The sequence below is a fragment of the Lolium perenne genome, chromosome 5, assembly GCF_019359855.2.
Source record: "Lolium perenne isolate Kyuss_39 chromosome 5, Kyuss_2.0, whole genome shotgun sequence".
Lineage (NCBI taxonomy): Eukaryota > Viridiplantae > Streptophyta > Magnoliopsida > Poales > Poaceae > Lolium > Lolium perenne.
In genome coordinates this window covers 121,322,314-121,340,383 of record NC_067248.2, presented here as the reverse complement: position 1 = coordinate 121,340,383, position 18,070 = coordinate 121,322,314, and positions in this window count along the sequence as shown.

Here is an 18,070-nt window from a genome sequence, read left to right as displayed (position 1 = left end):
TCACCAACTCATATCATCCAAAAACCAAATGCCTTCACAGGCCGTCCAATAGCATATGAGAAGCACATTCAGTCAAGCAGACTCTCAGCATACGCCAACGCACACGTCATAGAAGTTCCTACCGCCGTCTTCCTCGACTCCATCTTCAAGAGAGATCATCGCATTGACCATGTCAGACCTGCCATCGATGCCACCACGGCGCCAGACGACTCCACCATCCTGCGCATGTCCATCACACTGCATCCGTCCCGAGAAACCACTGCACCATGCCGCGGCGACTCGACGACGCCAACACAGCAAAAGCACACCGCTCCACCTCAGGACCACCACCATTCGTTGTCTGCTCCGAAAACGATACCCCCAACAGGGAGAACGGCGTTGCGCTCCGCTATCGTCCGATCCGGGAGACCCGGGTCTAGGGTTTCCCCTGGAGCAGCCCAGGCGAACAAAACGCAGACTGCAGAGACAATGCCTTCAAGAAGATAACGACGAAAGGCGCCGCCATCATCTGTCATGACCGAAGTCGGGCCGGCTTTCACCGGTAGCTGCGCCTCGCCATCGGGAGCTAGGCGACGGATCGCAAGATCCGCCACGACTAGCCACACAACTAGCTGATCTCCTCCGGCGAGAGAGAAGACCACCACCGCGGTGCCACGGTGAACGGTGAAAGAACATCTCTCACATTATGTTTTGTTTGTTTGATGTCAATGCATGTGATACACTAATGTTTGATGAAGTGGTGTAGAGATTATATAGATACATGTATGTGAGTATCTTGTGTGAAAATACAAGACAAAAGGAAGCTGACAAAGTTTCACCAGGACGGATAATCCGGGCCGGATATTTGCAAAATATCCGGCCCTCCAAAATCGGCTAAGGACTCGAGGCGATGTGGCTCAGTACTACCCTGGCATGAGGCCGGATTTTTGGCCGGACTTTTGACCGGAATTTCCCTAGGGCCGGACTTTTGGGGGGGGGGGGGGGGGATTATCTGGCCCTAACTTAGGCCGGATTATCCGGCCCTCGAAAGTCACCAACGGCTGGATTTTTTTTTGGGGGGGGGGAGGGTATTTATACCCCCCTTCTTCTTCCTCCCAAGCTTGCTCAATCATTGCACAAAATCCTGCCAAGCCTCACCTCCATTAGAGCCACCTCAAGAACACAAGATTTGCAAGATCTCCTCCTCCACCCAACCAAAGCTCTTGATCTTTAGAGATTCGAAGGAGAAGACCCCGATTTACATCCTCACCGAAGCGATTCTCATTTCCCCCTCATATGCTTGAGGGCCCTCTTGCTAGTGTTCCTATTTGGAATCTCTAGTTGTTTGTTGTTGATGTATTGTTGTTGATTGTTGTGTTGTTACAGATTTGGGAGCCTCCAATTTAGTTGTGGATGTGTGCCCCAAGAACCTTGTAAAGGCCCGGTTTCCGCCTCGAGGAAATCCCTTAGTGGAAGTGGGCTAGGCCTTCGTGGCGTTGCTCACAGGAGACCTGAGTGAAGCCTTCGTGGCGTTGATTTGGCTTTCGTATCAACAAACACTCCTCCAAACGTAGACGTACCTTCTTGCAAAGGAAGGGAACTACGGGAATCAACTCCGTGTCTCCGCGTGCTCCACTCTCGGTTACCTCTATCCTATTCTATCTCCTATATATTGTGTTGCTATATCTTGCTTAGTTGTTAACCTTGTCATATAGGTAAATTCAGTTAGTTTCATATCTAGAGAATTTACCTTTGTGTCAAGCGTAAATTAAAAAAGAACTAAAAATTGGTTAGCACCTATTCACCCCCCCCCCCCTCTAGGTGCGGCATACGATCCTTTCAATTGGTATCAGAGCCTCGGCTCTTATTTCGGGCTTAACCGCCTAAGAGTATGCCAGACGATAATGTTACGGAAGGAACCCCAAAGCCCATTTCTATTGATGATCTCAAGTCGATGGAAACATCCTTGAGGTCCTCCATGGAAGCTCAAATGGAAAGCATGAGGAAAATGATTTCCGAGCTTTTGTCGCGGGCTACCCCCGTCATCCCCGTCCTAGAGGTTCGGGACAAGAGTGGGTTAGAAAAGGGAGATGCTTCGGGCTTACCCTCCTCTACCTCACCCTTGGAGAGTGATAACTTAGAAACTAATAAACTCCCCACTACTTCTCCTAGAGCAACAAGTGATGGTGGAAGCTACCATAATGTGCCTCCATCTTACCTCTCCCCCGACATTCCGGTTCCCTATCCTCATATAAACACTAGGGGCAATCCACCTAAGTTTAATGATAAAGATTTCGATACATGGCAATTTGAGTTTCGCTCTCATGTTCGCAGTGCCTCCAATGAACTTTGGAGAATCATCTTGGAAGGGTTCAAGCCTTACAACCCTGACAAGTTGACTAGAAGAGAAGCGATTGATAATGAACTCAATGACATTGCCTTGCACATGATTCAAACTAGTGTGGGGACAAAGGAATTGTCTCGTGTTCAGAATTTCTCCACCGCCAAGGAAGCTTGGGATGGTTTGGCCGCTAGTTGCATTGGAAGTGAAAGCATGAGAATGAACAAGTATAATGCTCTTCGGAATCAAGCCGAAGGATTCATGAGGCTTCCGGATGAAGATCATGAAGTCATGTATCGAAGACTTATCACTGTTGCCGATTCGTTCCGGAATGTGGGTGCCAATCACATTGATGACGCTTGGATCAGAGATAAGTATATTGACTACATGATGCCATTTGAACCCATTGATGTCAAGACTCTAGTTGGGAGAGAATGCTTTGCCTCTCTCACTTCTCAACAAGCGGTGCACGAGTTGCAATCTCTCAAGGTGCTCGAGCAAAACTCTCACGATTCTCGCAATCGTGCTATTGGAATGTCAAGAGGGACCAACCTTGCCTTGGTGGCCAATTCCGTGGAAGAAGTGAACCCTTAAGAACCATATAGGGCATCTTGGAGTATGTCCTATCCAGATGATTTGGAATACCACTACAATGACCACATGGCATTCCATGCAAAAACCTTTTGGGTTGATCCATCCAAGGCCAAGGAAGACAATATCAAGAGAAACAACTCAAGTGAGTTGAAGGGTTTGGGACCAAAAACAAGAACTTGCTACAATTGTGGTGACAAGAACCATTTCATCGCCCAATGCCCCTATGAGCATAGGGAAACTAGTGGAGGAAGGCTCATTCCCAAGGACAAGAGCAAAGTGTCAAAGGCTCCCAACAAGAAATTCTACAACAAGGGTAAGAAGGACAAGAGGCCTTCAAGGATTGTGCTAGTGACCAAGGAAGAGTATTCTTTCGATGAAGTTGAGAGTAGTAGTGATGAAGAATAAACCTCAAAAGAAGTGGCCGCCATTGCCACCACCAATATTCCCTCTTCATCTCTCTTTGAATCTCCCAATGAGAACCCTCACATCAAGAATGCACATTGCTTCATGGCTAGGTCCTCCTTGGACACATCTATTGTGCTATCAACTCAAGAAGAATATACCTCCGGTGATGATGATGATGATGAAGATGGAGTGTTGAATGGATTGGTTGCTCTTGCTTCTCTCTCCACTAACTCTTCATCACCTAATTAATCCCCCAATGAAGGTATTCACTTGAAGGAAGAAAGTTGCCTCATGGCTAAATCTTCCGAGGTATCATCCCCTAACCCCTCTATGCCTATCATATCAAATGAGCTAGGGGTTGATCATGCTAGTTTAAAAGTGAAACAATAAATGCTTGAGTTTGATGAGTTCATTCTTAACTTGAAGGGTGACACTAAAAAGCATGTTTCTAATCTCATGGTTCGTCTAGCACAACTAGATGATACTCTAGAGAAAAAATGTTAAATAGAGAGAGAGAGGACTCTCTTGAAATTTATGCTCTTAAAAATGCCCTTGAGGAAGGACAAGAAACTAAAGCTTCTCTTGAAGAGAGGCTATAAATTCTTGAAGAACCTCAAGATGAAATTAATAAGCTTACAAAAGAAAGAGATCTTGCTAGGACTAAAGAAAAAGGGCTTAAAAAGGAAAAAGCCAAATTTGGTGTTGATCATGAGAAACTTGTGAAGGATTTAGATGATCTAGACAAGGCTCACAAAGCCTTGAAGAGTGAATACTCACTCCTCTCCAAGTCGAATGAGCAACTTCAAATTAGGCTTGCTAAATATGATGTTCCTATTTCTTCTACATCAACTTGTGAACATGCAAACATTATTGAAGAAAATGCTAGGTTAAAGGATGAACTTGCTAAAGCCTCCTCTCCCCAAAGTAAACTTTCTTTGGATGACCTTTTGAGTAAGCAAAGGTCAAACAATGGGAAGGAGGGCATTGGCTATAAGGCCAATGCAAAGAATGCAAACAAGAAGAAAGCCAAGCCCGCACAAAATAAGGTTATCACTAATGATGAAGCCCCTAAGGTCAACATCATTAATGATGATGATGCGGGAATTGTTAACCCTCACTATGTTTTATTTAAAGATTATTATGGTGATGTTTATGCAAAATATGTTGGTCCATATGATGGTTATATTGCTTTGTCTATTTGGGTCCCAAAGACCCTTGTTGCTAACAAAAGAGGACCCATTGAAAAATGGGTACCTAAATCCAAGAATTGATCTCATGTAGGACTATGCCGCCGGAGGGTCAAAATGGGTACTTGATAGTGGATGTACAAGTCATATGACCGGCGGCAAGAACCTTGTCAAGGAGTTGAGGCCCAACATAGATCATATCACCGTCTCCTTTTGCGATAATTCTACATCCGAGGTATTATGTTTTGGCAAGGTTGTGGTTGCACACAACATTACTCTTGTGGATGTCATGCTTGTCAAAACCCTTGGTTACAATTTGCTTTCCATTTCCGCCCTTGGCAAGATGGGTTTCGCCATCTTTATTGATAATGATATTGTGGTCCTCTTGTGGAGCAAGACTCTAAAAGTCGCTTTCGTTGGGTATCGCGAACATAACTTGTATGTGGTCGAATTTTCGGGGACCACCACGACAAGTGTGATGTGCCTTTTCGGAAAGGCGGATGTGGGTTGGTTGTGGCATCGCCGCTTGGCCCATGTCAACATGAGAACTTTGCAAAGTCTTCACAAGGGGAACCATATTGTGGGACTAATAGAAAATGTGTCTTTTTCCAAAGATCGTATTTGTAGGGCTTGTGTTGAAGGAAAAATGCATGACTCTCCGCATCCAATCAAGACTGTCATCTCTTCCAAGAGGATCTTGGAGCTCCTTCATGTGGATCTCTTTGGTCCCGTTACTCATGCAAGTCTTAGTATGAAGAAACATTGCTTGGTGATTGTTGATGACTACTCAAGATACACTTGGATCTACTTTCTCAAAAAGAAATATGAGACTCAACAAATATTCATTTACTTTGCCACCGAGGTGCAACGCCAACACAACCTCCTTATAATGGCAATAAGAAGTGACAACGGCTCCGAGTTCAAGAACTATACACTCAATGATTTTTTTTAGTGATGAGGGGATTCGACATCAATATTCCGCTGCATACACCCCTCAACAAAATGGTGTTGCGGAGAGGAAGAACCGGACTCTTATGGATAAGGCAAGATCTATGATGGCGGAGTATAAATCTGACTATAAATTTTGGGCCGAAGCCATCTCCACCGCTTGCCACTCCTCTAACCGGCTCTATCTCCGCAAGGGCTTGAACAAGACTCCATATGAAATACTCACCGGGAACAAGCCTAATATCTCATACTTCAAGGTGTTCGGGTGTAAGTGTTTCTATAAAATCAAAGGAGTTCGTTTATCTAAATTCTTTCCTAAAGCTTTGGAGGGTATATTTGTTGGTTACGGTGACGAATCTCACACTTATAGAGTCTTTGATGTATCCTCCGGGATTATCATCGAATCTTGTAGTGTGAAGTTCGAAGAAAATGATGGCTCCCAAGTGGGGCAAGTTGATGTATGTGCAGGTGATGAAATACCTCAAGATGCCATAGTAAGAATGGGTGTGGGATTTTTCTGCCCCATTGAGGGACACGGTGTGGCATCTCGGGAAGGACTATGCTCTACCACGGTGGATCCCTCATCTTCTCAACATCAAAAAAACCCCATCTATTGAAGCTTATGATGCACCAACCCAAGAACAAGAACAAGACCCTCCCTCTTGTGTGCAAGATCAAGGCTCAACCAAGAATTCATGATGGCTCCGATGAGTATCCATTTGATATTTGCTCTTCACCAAATGATGTCCAAGATCAAGCACATGATGTTGAGCACTCTCAAGAAATTGAGGAAGCTCACGTTGAAGGTCAAGACGGGGACCCAAATGATCAAGTGATACCTCCAAGGCCAAGAAGAACCAAGGAGGAGATCGAGGCCCGTCGTCTAGCAAGAAGAGATAGGAACTTGGAAATTCTTGGACACACTCATGATAAGGTCCTAAGTGATGTAAGAGGAAGAGTTTCCACAAGAAGGCAATTGTCCAACTTTAGCAATCATCATGCGTATATCTCCTTAGTGGAACCCAAGAAAGTATTTGAGACTCTTGAAGATTCGGATTGGTTGGAAGCCATGCATGAGGGGCTCAACAACTTCAAGCGCAACAAGGTTTGGACCTTAGTAGAGAAGCCAAAGGAGTGCCGCAATGTTATAGGCACTAAATGGATTTTCAAGAACAAGCAAGATGAGTTTGGAAATGTTGTGAGGAACAAGGCAAGATTGGTTGCTCAAGGTTTCTCTCAAATTGAAGGAATTGACTTTGGAGAAACTTATGCTCCTGATACGTCTCCGACGTATCGATAATTTCTTATGTTCCATGCCACATTATTGATGTTATCTACATGTTTTATGCACACTTTATGTCATATTCGTGCATTTTCTGGAACTAACCTATTAACAAGATGCCGAAGTGCCGATTCTTTGTTTTCTGCTGTTTTTGGTTTCAGAAATCCTAGTAAGGAAATATTCTCGGAATTGGACGAAATCAAAGCCCAGGGGCCTATTTTTCCACGAAGCTTCCAGAAGTCCGAAGGAGAGACGAAGAGGGGCCACGGAGGGGCCACACCCTAGGGCGGCGCGGCCCCCCCCTTGGCCGCGCGGCCCTGTGGTGTGGGGCCCCCGTGCCGCCTCTTGACCTGCCCTTCCGCCTACAAATAGCCTCCGTGACGAAACCCCCAGTACCGAGAGCCACGATACGGAAAACCTTCCAGAGACGCCGCCGCCGCCGATCCCATCTCGGGGGATCCAGGAGATCGCCTCCGGCACCCTGCCGGAGAGGGGAATCATCTCCCGGAGGACTCTACGCCGCCATGGTCGCCTCCGGTGTGATGTGTGAGTAGTCTACCCCTGGACTATGGGTCCATAGCAGTAGCTAGATGGTTGTCTTCTCCCCATTGTGCTATCATTGTCGGATCTTGTGAGCTGCCTAACATGATCAAGATCATCTATCTGTAATTCTATATGTTGCGTTTGTTGGGATCCGATGAATAGAGAATACTTGTTATGTTGATTATCAAAGTTATACTTATGTGTTGTTTATGATCTTGCATGCTTTCCGTTACTAGTAGATGCTCTGGCCAAGTAGATGCTTGTAACTCCAAGAGGGAGTACTTATGCTCGATAGTGGGTTCATGCCTACATTGACACCTGGGACAGTGACAGAAAGTTCTAAGGTTGTGTTGTGCTGTTGCCACTAGGGATAAATCATTGATGCTATGTCTAAGGATGTAGTTGTTGATTACATTATGCACCATACTTAATGCAATTGTCTGTTGCTTTGCAACTTAATACTGGAGGGGTTCGGATGATAACTTTGAAGGTGGACTTTTTAGGCATAGATGCAGTTGGATGGCGGTCTATGTACTTTGTCGTAATGCCCAATTAAATCTCACTATACTCATCATGATATGTATGTGCATTGTCATGCTCTCTTTATTTGTCAATTGCCCAACTGTAATTTGTTCACCCAACATGCTGCTTGTCTTATGGGAGAGACACCTCTAGTGAACTGTGGACCCCGGTCCAATTCTCTTTACTGAAATACAATCTACTTCAATACTTGTTCTACTGTTTTCTGCAAACAATCATCTTCCACACAATACGGTTAATCCTTTGTTACAGCAAGCCGGTGAGATTGACAACCTCACTGTTTCGTTGGGGCAAAGTACTTTGGTTGTGTTGTGCAGGTTCCACGTTGGCGCCGGAATCCCTGGTGTTGCGCCGCACTACATCCCGCCGCCATCAACCTTCAACGTGCTTCTTGGCTCCTCCTGGTTCGATAAACCTTGGTTTCTTTCTGAGGGAAAACTTGCTGCTGTGCGCATCATACCTTCCTCTTGGGGTTGCCCAACGAACGTGTGAAATACACGCCATCAAGCACATTTTCTGGCGCCATTGCCGGGGAACGAAGAAAAGCTACACCACAAAGATTTCTAACTCCCACGTCAACTACACGCCAGCAACATTTTCTGGCGCCGTTGCCGGGGAGATCAAGACACGCTGCAAGGGGAGTCTCCACTTCTCAATCTCTTTACTTTGTTTTTGTCTTGCTTAGTTTTATTTACTACTTTGTTTGCTGCACTAAATCAAAATACAAAAAAATTAGTTGCTAGTTTTACTTTACTTGTTATCTTGTTTGCTATATCGAAAACACAAAAAAATTAGTTTACTAGCATTTACTTTATCTAGTTTGCTTTATTTACTGTTGCTAAAATGGCCAACGCTGAAAATACTAAGTTGTGTGACTTCACAACCACAAATAATAATGATTTCTTATGCACACCTATTGCTCCACCTGCTACTACAGCAGAATTCTTTGAAATTAAACCTGCTTTACTGAATCTTGTTATGCGAGAGCAATTTTCTGGTGTTAGTTCTGATGATGCTGCTGCCCATCTTAATAATTTTGTTGAATTATGTGAAATGCAAAAATATAAAGATGTAGATGGTGACATTATAAAACTAAAATTGTTCCCTTTCTCATTAAGAGGAAGAGCTAAAGATTGGTTGCTATCTCTGCCTAAGAATAGTATTGATTCATGGACTAAATGCAAGGATGCTTTTATTGGTAGATATTATCCCCCTGCTAAAATTATATCTTTGAGGAGTAGCATAATGAATTTTAAACAATTAGATACTGAACATGTTGCTCAAGCTTGGGAAAGAATGAAATCTCTGGTTAAAAATTGCCCAACCCATGGACTGACTACTTGGATGATCATCCAAACCTTCTATGCAGGACTAAATTTTTCTTCACGGAATTTATTGGATTCAGCTGCTGGAGGTACCTTTATGTCCATCACTCTTGGTGAAGCAACAAAGCTTCTTGATAATATGATGATCAACTACTCTGAATGGCACACGGAAAGAGCTCCACAAGGTAAGAAGGTAAATTCTGTCGAAGAAACCTCTTCCTTGAGTGATAAAATTGATGCTATTATGTCTATGCTTGTGAATGATAGGACTAATATTGATCTTAATAATGTTCCATTAGCTTCATTGGTTGCACAAGAAGAACATGTTGATGTAAACTTCATTAAAAATAATAATTTCAACAACAATGCTTACCGGAACAATTCTAGTAACAACTATAGGCCATATCCTTATAATAATGGCAACGGCTATGGTAATTCTTATGGGAATTCTTACAACAATAATAGGAGTTCACCCCCTGGACTTGAAGCCCTGCTTAAAGAATTTATTAGTACACAAACTGCCTTTAACAAATCTGTTGAGGAAAAGCTCAATAAAATTGATATTCTTGTTTCTAGAGTTGATAGTCTTGCCTCTGATGTTGATCTTTTGAAATCGAAAGTTATGCCTAATAGGGATATTGAAAATAAAATTGTTACTACAGCAAATGCCATCCAAGTTAGAATTAATGAGAATATAAGATTAATGGCTGAACTGCGTGCTAGGTGGGATAGAGAAGAAAATGAAAAACTAGCTAAAAAGGAAAATGTAGCTAAAGTTTGGACTATTACCACCACTTGTAATGCTAATGCTACACATGTTGCTGCACCTCCTACTAATACAAATAAAAGAATTGGTGTTAGCAATGTTTCCACTTCTAATGCAAAGCGCGAAAAATCGCACGAAATCGCTAAAACTGCTGAAATCGCTGTGATAAAGCTGCTGAAATTTTTTCCAACATTGGGGATGATGATCCCATTGCTTTAGATTATAATGGTTTGAATTTTGATGATTGCCACATCTCTGAAGTTATAAAGTTCTTGCAAAAACTTGCTAAAAGTCCTAATGCTAGTGCTATAAATTTGGCTTTCACGCATCATATTACAAATGCTCTCATAAAAGCTAGAGAAGAGAAACTAGAGCGTGAAGCCTCTATTCCTAAAAAGCTAGAGGATGGTTGGGAGCCCATCATTAAGATGAAGGTTAAAGATTTTGATTGTAATGCTTTATGTGATCTTGGTGCAAGTATTTCTGTTATGCCTAAGAAAATTTATAATATGCTTGACTTGCCACCACTGAAAGATTGTTATTTGGATGTTAATCTTGCTGATCATTCTACAAAGAAACCTTTGGGTAAAGTTGATAATGTTCGCATTACCGTTAACAATAACCTTGTCCCCGTTGATTTTGTTGTCTTGGATATTGAATGCAATGCATCTTGTCCCATTATATTGGGAAGACCTTTTCTTCGAACTGTTGGTGCTATTATTGATATGAAGGAAGGTAATATTAAATATCAATTTCCTCTCAAGAAAGGTATGGAACACTTCCCTAGAAAGAGAATGAAGGTACCTTTTGATTCTATTATGAGAACAAATTATGATGTTGACACTTCGTCTCTTGATAATACTTGATACACACTTTCTGCGCCTAGCTGAAAGGCGTTAAAGAAAGCGCTTATGGGAGACAACCCATGTTTTTACCTACAGTACTTTGTTTTTATTTTGTGTCTTGGAAGTTGTTTACTACTGTAGCAACCTCTCCTTATCTTAGTTTTGTGTTTTGTTGTGCCAAGTTAAGCCGTTGATAGAAAAGTAAGTACTAGATTTGGATTACTGCACAGTTCCAGATTTCTTTGCTGTCACGAATCTGGGTCCACCTCCCTGTAGGTAGCTCAGAAAATTAAGCCAATTTACGTGCATGATCCTCAGATATGTACACAACTTTCATTCAATTTGAGCATTTTCATCTGAGCAAGTCTGGTGCCATTTTAAAATTCGTCAATACGAACTGTTCTGTTTTGACAGATTCTGCCTTTTATTTCGCATTGCCTCTTTTGCTATGTTGGATGAATTTCTTTGATCCACTAATGTCCAGTAGCATTATGCAATGTCCAGAAGTGTTAAGAATGATTGTGTCACCTCTGAATATGTCAATTTATATTGTGCACTAACCCTCTAATGAGTTGTTTCGAGTTTGGTGTGGAGGAAGTTTTCAAGGATCAAGAGAGGAGTATGATGCAACATGATCAAGGAGAGTGAAAGCTCTAAGCTTGGGGATGCCCCGGTGGTTCACCCCTACATATATCAAGAAGACTCAAGCGTCTAAGCTTGGGGATGCCCAAGGCATCCCCTTCTTCATCGACAACATTATCAGGTTCCTCCCCTGAAACTATATTTTTATTCCATCACATCTTATGTGCTTTTTCTTGGAGCGTCGGTTTGTTTTTGTTTTTTGTTTTGTTTGAATAAAATGGATCCTAGCATTCACTTTATGGGAGAGAGACACGCTCCGCTGTAGCATATGGACAAGTATGTCCTTGGTTTCTACTCATAGTATTCATGGCGAAGTTTCTCCTTCGTTAAATTGTTATATGGTTGGAATTGGAAAATGATACATGTAGTAATTGCTATAAATGTCTTGGGTAATGTGATACTTGGCAATTGTTGTGCTCATGTTTAAGCTCTTGCATCATATGCTTTGCACCCATTAATGAAGAAATACATAGAGCATGCTAAAATTTGGTTTGCATATTTGGTTTCTCTAAGGTCTAGATAATTTCTAGTATTGAGTTTGAACAACAAGGAAGACGGTGTAGAGTCTTATAATGTTTTCAATATGTCTTTTATGTGAGTTTTGCTGCACCGGTTCATCCTTGTGTTTGTTTCAAATAAGCCTTGCTAGCGTAAACCTTGTATCGAGAGGGAATACTTCTCATGCATCCAAAATACTTGAGCCAACCACTATGCCATTTGTGTCCACCATACCTACCTACTACATGGTATTTTCCGCCATTCCAAAGTAAATTGCTTGAGTGCTACCTTTAAAATTCCATCATTCACCTTTGCAATATATAGCTCATGGGACAAATAGCTTAAAAACTATTGTGGTATTGAATATGTAATTATGCACTTTATCTCTTATTAAGTTGCTTGTTGTGCGATAACCATGTTCACTGGGGACGCCATCAACTATTCATTATTGAATTTCATGTGAGTTGCTATGCATGTCCGTCTTGTCTGAAGTAAGAGAGATCTACCACCATATGGTTAAGCATGCATATGTTAGAGAAGAACATTGGGCCGCTAACTAAAGCCATGATCCATGGTGGAAGTTTCAGTTTTGGACAACAATCCTCAAATCTCAAATGAGAAAATTATTAATTGTTGTTATATGCTTATGCATAAAAGAGGAGTCCATTATCTGTTGTCTATGTTGTCCCGGTATGAATGTCTAAGTTGAAGAATAATCAATAGCGAGAAATCCAATGCGAGCTTTCTCCTTAGACCTTTGTACAGGCGGCATAGAGGTACCCCTTTGTGACACTTGGTAAAAACAATGCATTGTGATGATCCGGTAGTCCAAGCTAATTAGGACAAGGTGCGGGCACTATTAGTACACTATGCATGAGGCTTGCAACTTATAAGATATAATTTACATGATGCATATGCTTTATTACTACCGTTGACAAAATTGTTTCATGTTTTCAAAATCAAAGCTCTAGCACAAATATAGCAATCGATGCTTTTCCTCTATGGAGGACCATTCTTTTACTTTTATTATTGAGTCAGTTCACCTATTTTCTCTCCACCTCAAGAAGCAAACACTTGTGTGAACTGTGCATTGATTCCTACATACTTGCTTATTGCACTTATTATATTACTCTATGTTGACAATATCCATGAGATATACATGTTACAAGTTGAAAGCAACCGCTGAAACTTAATCTTCTTTTGTGTTGCTTCAATGCCTTTACTTTGAATTATTGCTTTATGAGTTAACTCTTATGCAAGACTAATTGATGCTTGTCTTGAAGTGCTATTCATGAAAAGTCTTTGCTTTATGGTTCACTTGTTTACTCATGTCATATACATTGTTTTGATCGCTGCATTCACTACATATGCTTTACAATTAGTATGATCAAGATTATGATGGCATGTCACTCCAGAAATTATCTGTGTTATCGTTTTACCTGCTCGGGACGAGCAGAACTAAGCTTGGGGATGCTGATACGTCTCCGACGTATCGATAATTTCTTATGTTCCATGCCACATTATTGATGTTATCTACATGTTTTATGCACACTTTATGTCATATTCGTGCATTTTCTGGAACTAACCTATTAACAAGATGCCGAAGTGCCGATTCTTGTTTTCTGCTGTTTTTGGTTTCAGAAATCCTAGTAAGGAAATATTCTCGGAATTGGACGAAATCAAAGCCCAGGGGCCTATTTTTCCACGAAGCTTCCAGAAGTCCGAAGGAGAGACGAAGAGGGGCCACGGAGGGGCCACACCCTAGGGCGGCGCGGAAAACCTTCCAGAGACGCCGCCGCCGCCGATCCCATCTCGGGGGATCCAGGAGATCGCCTCCGGCACCCTGCCGGAGAGGGGAATCATCTCCCGGAGGACTCTACGCCGCCATGGTCGCCTCCGGTGTGATGTGTGAGTAGTCTACCCCTGGACTATGGGTCCATAGCAGTAGCTAGATGGTTGTCTTCTCCCCATTGTGCTTCATTGTCGGATCTTGTGAGCTGCCTAACATGATCAAGATCATCTATCTGTAATTCTATATGTTGCGTTTGTTGGGATCCGATGAATAGAGAATACTTGTTATGTTGATTATCAAAGTTATACTTATGTGTTGTTTATGATCTTGCATGCTTTCCGTTACTAGTAGATGCTCTGGCCAAGTAGATGCTTGTAACTCCAAGAGGGAGTACTTATGCTCGATAGTGGGTTCATGCCTACATTGACACCTGGACATGTGATGAAAGTTCTAAGGTTGTGTTGTGCTGTTGCCACTAGGGATAAAACATTGATGCTATGTCTAAGGATGTAGTTGTTGATTACATTATGCACCATACTTAATGCAATTGTCTGTTGCTTTGCAACTTAATACTGGAGGGGGTTTGGATGATAACCTGAAGGTGGACTTTTTAGGCATAGATGCAGTTGGATGGCGGTCTATGTACTTTGTCGTAATGCCCAATTAAATCTCACTATACTCATCATGATATGTATGTGCATTGTCATGCTCTCTTTATTTGTCAATTGCCCAACTGTAATTTGTTCACCCAACATGCTGCTTGTCTTATGGGAGAGACACCTCTAGTGAACTGTGGACCCCGGTCCAATTCTCTTTACTGAAATACAATCTACTACAATACTTGTTCTACTGTTTTCTGCAAACAATCATCTTCCACACAATACGGTTAATCCTTTGTTACAGCAAGCCGGTAAGATTGACAACCTCACTGTTTCGTTGGGGCAAAGTACTTTGGTTGTGTTGTGCAGGTTCCACGTTGGCGCCGGAATCCCTGGTGTTGCGCCGCACTACATCCCGCCGCCATCAACCTTCAACGTGCTTCTTGGCTCCTCCTGGTTCGATAAACCTTGGTTTCTTTCTGAGGGAAAACTTGCTGCTGTGCGCATCATACCTTCCTCTTGGGGTTGCCCAACGAACGTGTGAAATACACGCCATCAGCTCCCGTGGCTCGCCTTGAGTCCATCCGTATCCTTCTTGCTTATGCATCGCATCATAACCTTAAGTTAAAAAAAATGGATGTGAAAAGTGCATTTCTTAATGGTCCTTTGCATGAAGAGATCTATGTTAAGCAACCCCGGGTTTGAGGATCTTAACTTTCCTAATCATGTCTATAAGCTTGATAAAGCACTTTATGGTCTCAAACAAGCTCCTAGAGCTTGGTACGAGCACCTTAAAGAATTATTGATACACCGAGGGTTTGATGTTGGGCTAATCGATCCCACTCTTTTTACTAAGAGGGTTAATGGGGAGCTTTTCGTTTGCTAATTATATGTTGATGATATTATCTTTGGATCTACTAACAAAGCTTTCAATGATGAATTTTCAAAGCTTATGACCGATAGGTTTGAGATGTCTATGATTGGAGAGATGAGGTTCTTTCTTGGTTTTGAGATCAAGCAATTCAGAGAAGGGACTTTCATCAATCAAGCAAAATATCTCCAAGACATGCTCAAGAGGTTCAAGATGACCGAGATGAAGAGTGTAGCCACTCCTATGGTTACTAAATGTCATCTTGCACTTGATCCCAATGGTAAAGAGGTGGATCAAAAGGTATATCGCTCCATGATTGGATCCTTGCTTTACCATTATGCATCTAGACCGGACATAGTGTTGAGTGTTGGTGTGTGTGCAAGGTATCAAGCTTCTCCTAAGGAGAGTCACTTGATGGCTCTCAAAAGAATCTTTCGATATTTAGTTGATACCCCAAGATATGGTCTATGGTATCCTAAAGGCTCAAGTTTCTTTCTCAATGGATACACCGATGCGGATTGGGCGGGAGACAAGGATGATAGGAAATCAACCTCCGGGGCTTGCCAATTCCTTAGTAGGTCCTTGGTGTGTTGGTCTTCTAAGAAGCAAAATTGTATATCTCTCTCCACCGCCGAAGCCGAATATGTTGCCGCCGCAAGTGGATGCACTCAATTGTGATGGATGAGGCAAACTTTAAAGGAATACAGTGTCACTTGTGACAAAGTGCCTCTATTATGTGACAATGAAAGTGCTATCAAGATTGCCTATAATCCGGTGCAACATTCAAGAACGAAGCATATTGAGATCCGGAATCATTTTATTAGGGATCATGTTGTCCGTGGTGATATTGAGTTAATCTATGTTCCTACCAAAGATCAACTTGCCGATATGTTCACGAAGCCTCTTGATGAAGCAAGGTTTTGCTATTTGAGGAATGAGCTAAATATCATTGATTCAAGGAGTATAGCTTGACCACCTTGCAAACACACCTTTGTCTCAAAACTTTATTTGGTTTAGATGTGGGCATGGAAATAGGGGGAGTGTGGTTTAAATTATTGAGCTATCCCTCCCCCCATAATGCCAACATTAAGAAATCATTCTCGTTATATCATATGTTGATATGTGAGCTTCAATGATGAGTAGTGGTTTGGGCCCAAGATATATCTTCGCGGTGCGATGCCATGACACTCATATATGGTGGCCTAGGCCACCACACTATTCTTTGTGAAGAGTTGGAGTTATTTGGATCTAAACTGGATTTTATTTGACATCTTCTTGTTCTTATGGGAAATCACTCTAGTTTGGCCTTATTTGCTCGTATCTTGCAAACTTGAGTGATCATGTACCATTAACAGTTTGAGCTTTCTAAACCCAAGCCTGCACTCATCTATAAGCCATTTCCATCTTGCTCGTATGTCATGTTTTGGTAAAAACTTGGAGTTTGAGGAATTTCGGTCGGATGATCTAGGTTGACCCATCTTATTGGTCAATATGCATCTTATATGTGACGTGATGCTTCATTGCACCACATATGGGCTTATGCAAATAACCAACAAAAAATAGGCAGGATTTCCAGTGTTCTGGATTTTTCCAGAAAACCAGATAATCCGGCCTGTTGGCGACCCGGAATATCCGGCCCGGCCGGATTATCCGCCCTTACGTAGGGCCGGATTATCCGGCCTGGGTAGGTTGCGAGGGGATTTGAGATGGGCCGCGGGGTGGACGGTTGCAACAGCAACCAGTCTCCCCCACACGCCCTCTCTCTCCTTCAAGGCCGCCGGAGCTCCTTCTCCTCGCCGGAGCCGCCCCGTCCGCTCCCTCTCGGAGTTTTTGGGTGGATCGGGTGCTCCTCCTCCCTAGCTTTCATCTCCTCCAAGCGGCTCCTCCAAAGGATGAGGGTATGGCTCACAATCCCTAACCCTAGGTGTTGTGATTTAAATGTGCTATTTTCTTGGTGGAGATGGTGTCTAGTTATTCCAAATCATGTTTAGTATACTCCATTTGCATGCTATGAGGCCGATCTGGTTCTAGACAAGTTTTTGCTTGAAATTTCTGCAAATTTGCAGGGCCGGATTATCCGCCCCCCGCGCTAGCCGGATTATCCGGCCCGGCCGGATTATCCGCCCCTCGGGGACCCCGGATTATCTGGCCTGGAGCTACGTTGCTGCTGCAGTTTTGATTCAATCTACCAATTCTAAACTTGTACCGACTCATAGTATGTTTCTAGAGTACACCACTGTATCAATACATGACTTATGTGTTGGAGATATGCCCAAGAGGCAATAATAAAAGTGGTTATTATATATCTTTATGTTTATGATAAATGTTTATATACCATGCTATAATTGTATTAACCGAAACATTGATACATGTGTGATATGTAAACAACAAAGAGTCCCTAGTATGCCTCTTAACTAGCTTGTTGATTAATGGATGATTAGTTTCATAATCATGAACATTGGATGTTATTAATAACAAGGTTATATCATTATATGAATGATGTAATGGACACACCCAATTAAGCGTAGCATAAGATCACGTCATTAAGTTATTTGCTATAAGCTTTCGATACATAGTTACCTAGTCCTTATGACCATGAGATCATGTAAATCACTTATACCGGAAAGGTACTTTGATTACATCAAACGCCACTGCGTAAATGGGTGGTTATAAAGGTGGGATTAAGTATCCGGAAAGTATGAGTTGAGGCATATGGATCAACAGTGGGATTTGTCCATCCCGATGACGGATAGATATACTCTGGGCCCTCTCAGTGGAGTGTCGTCTAATGTCTTGCAAGCATATGAATAAGTTCATAAGAGACCACATACCACGGTACGAGTAAAGAGTACTTGTCAGGAGACGAGGTTGAACAAGGTATAGAGTGATACCGATGATCAAACCTCGGACAAG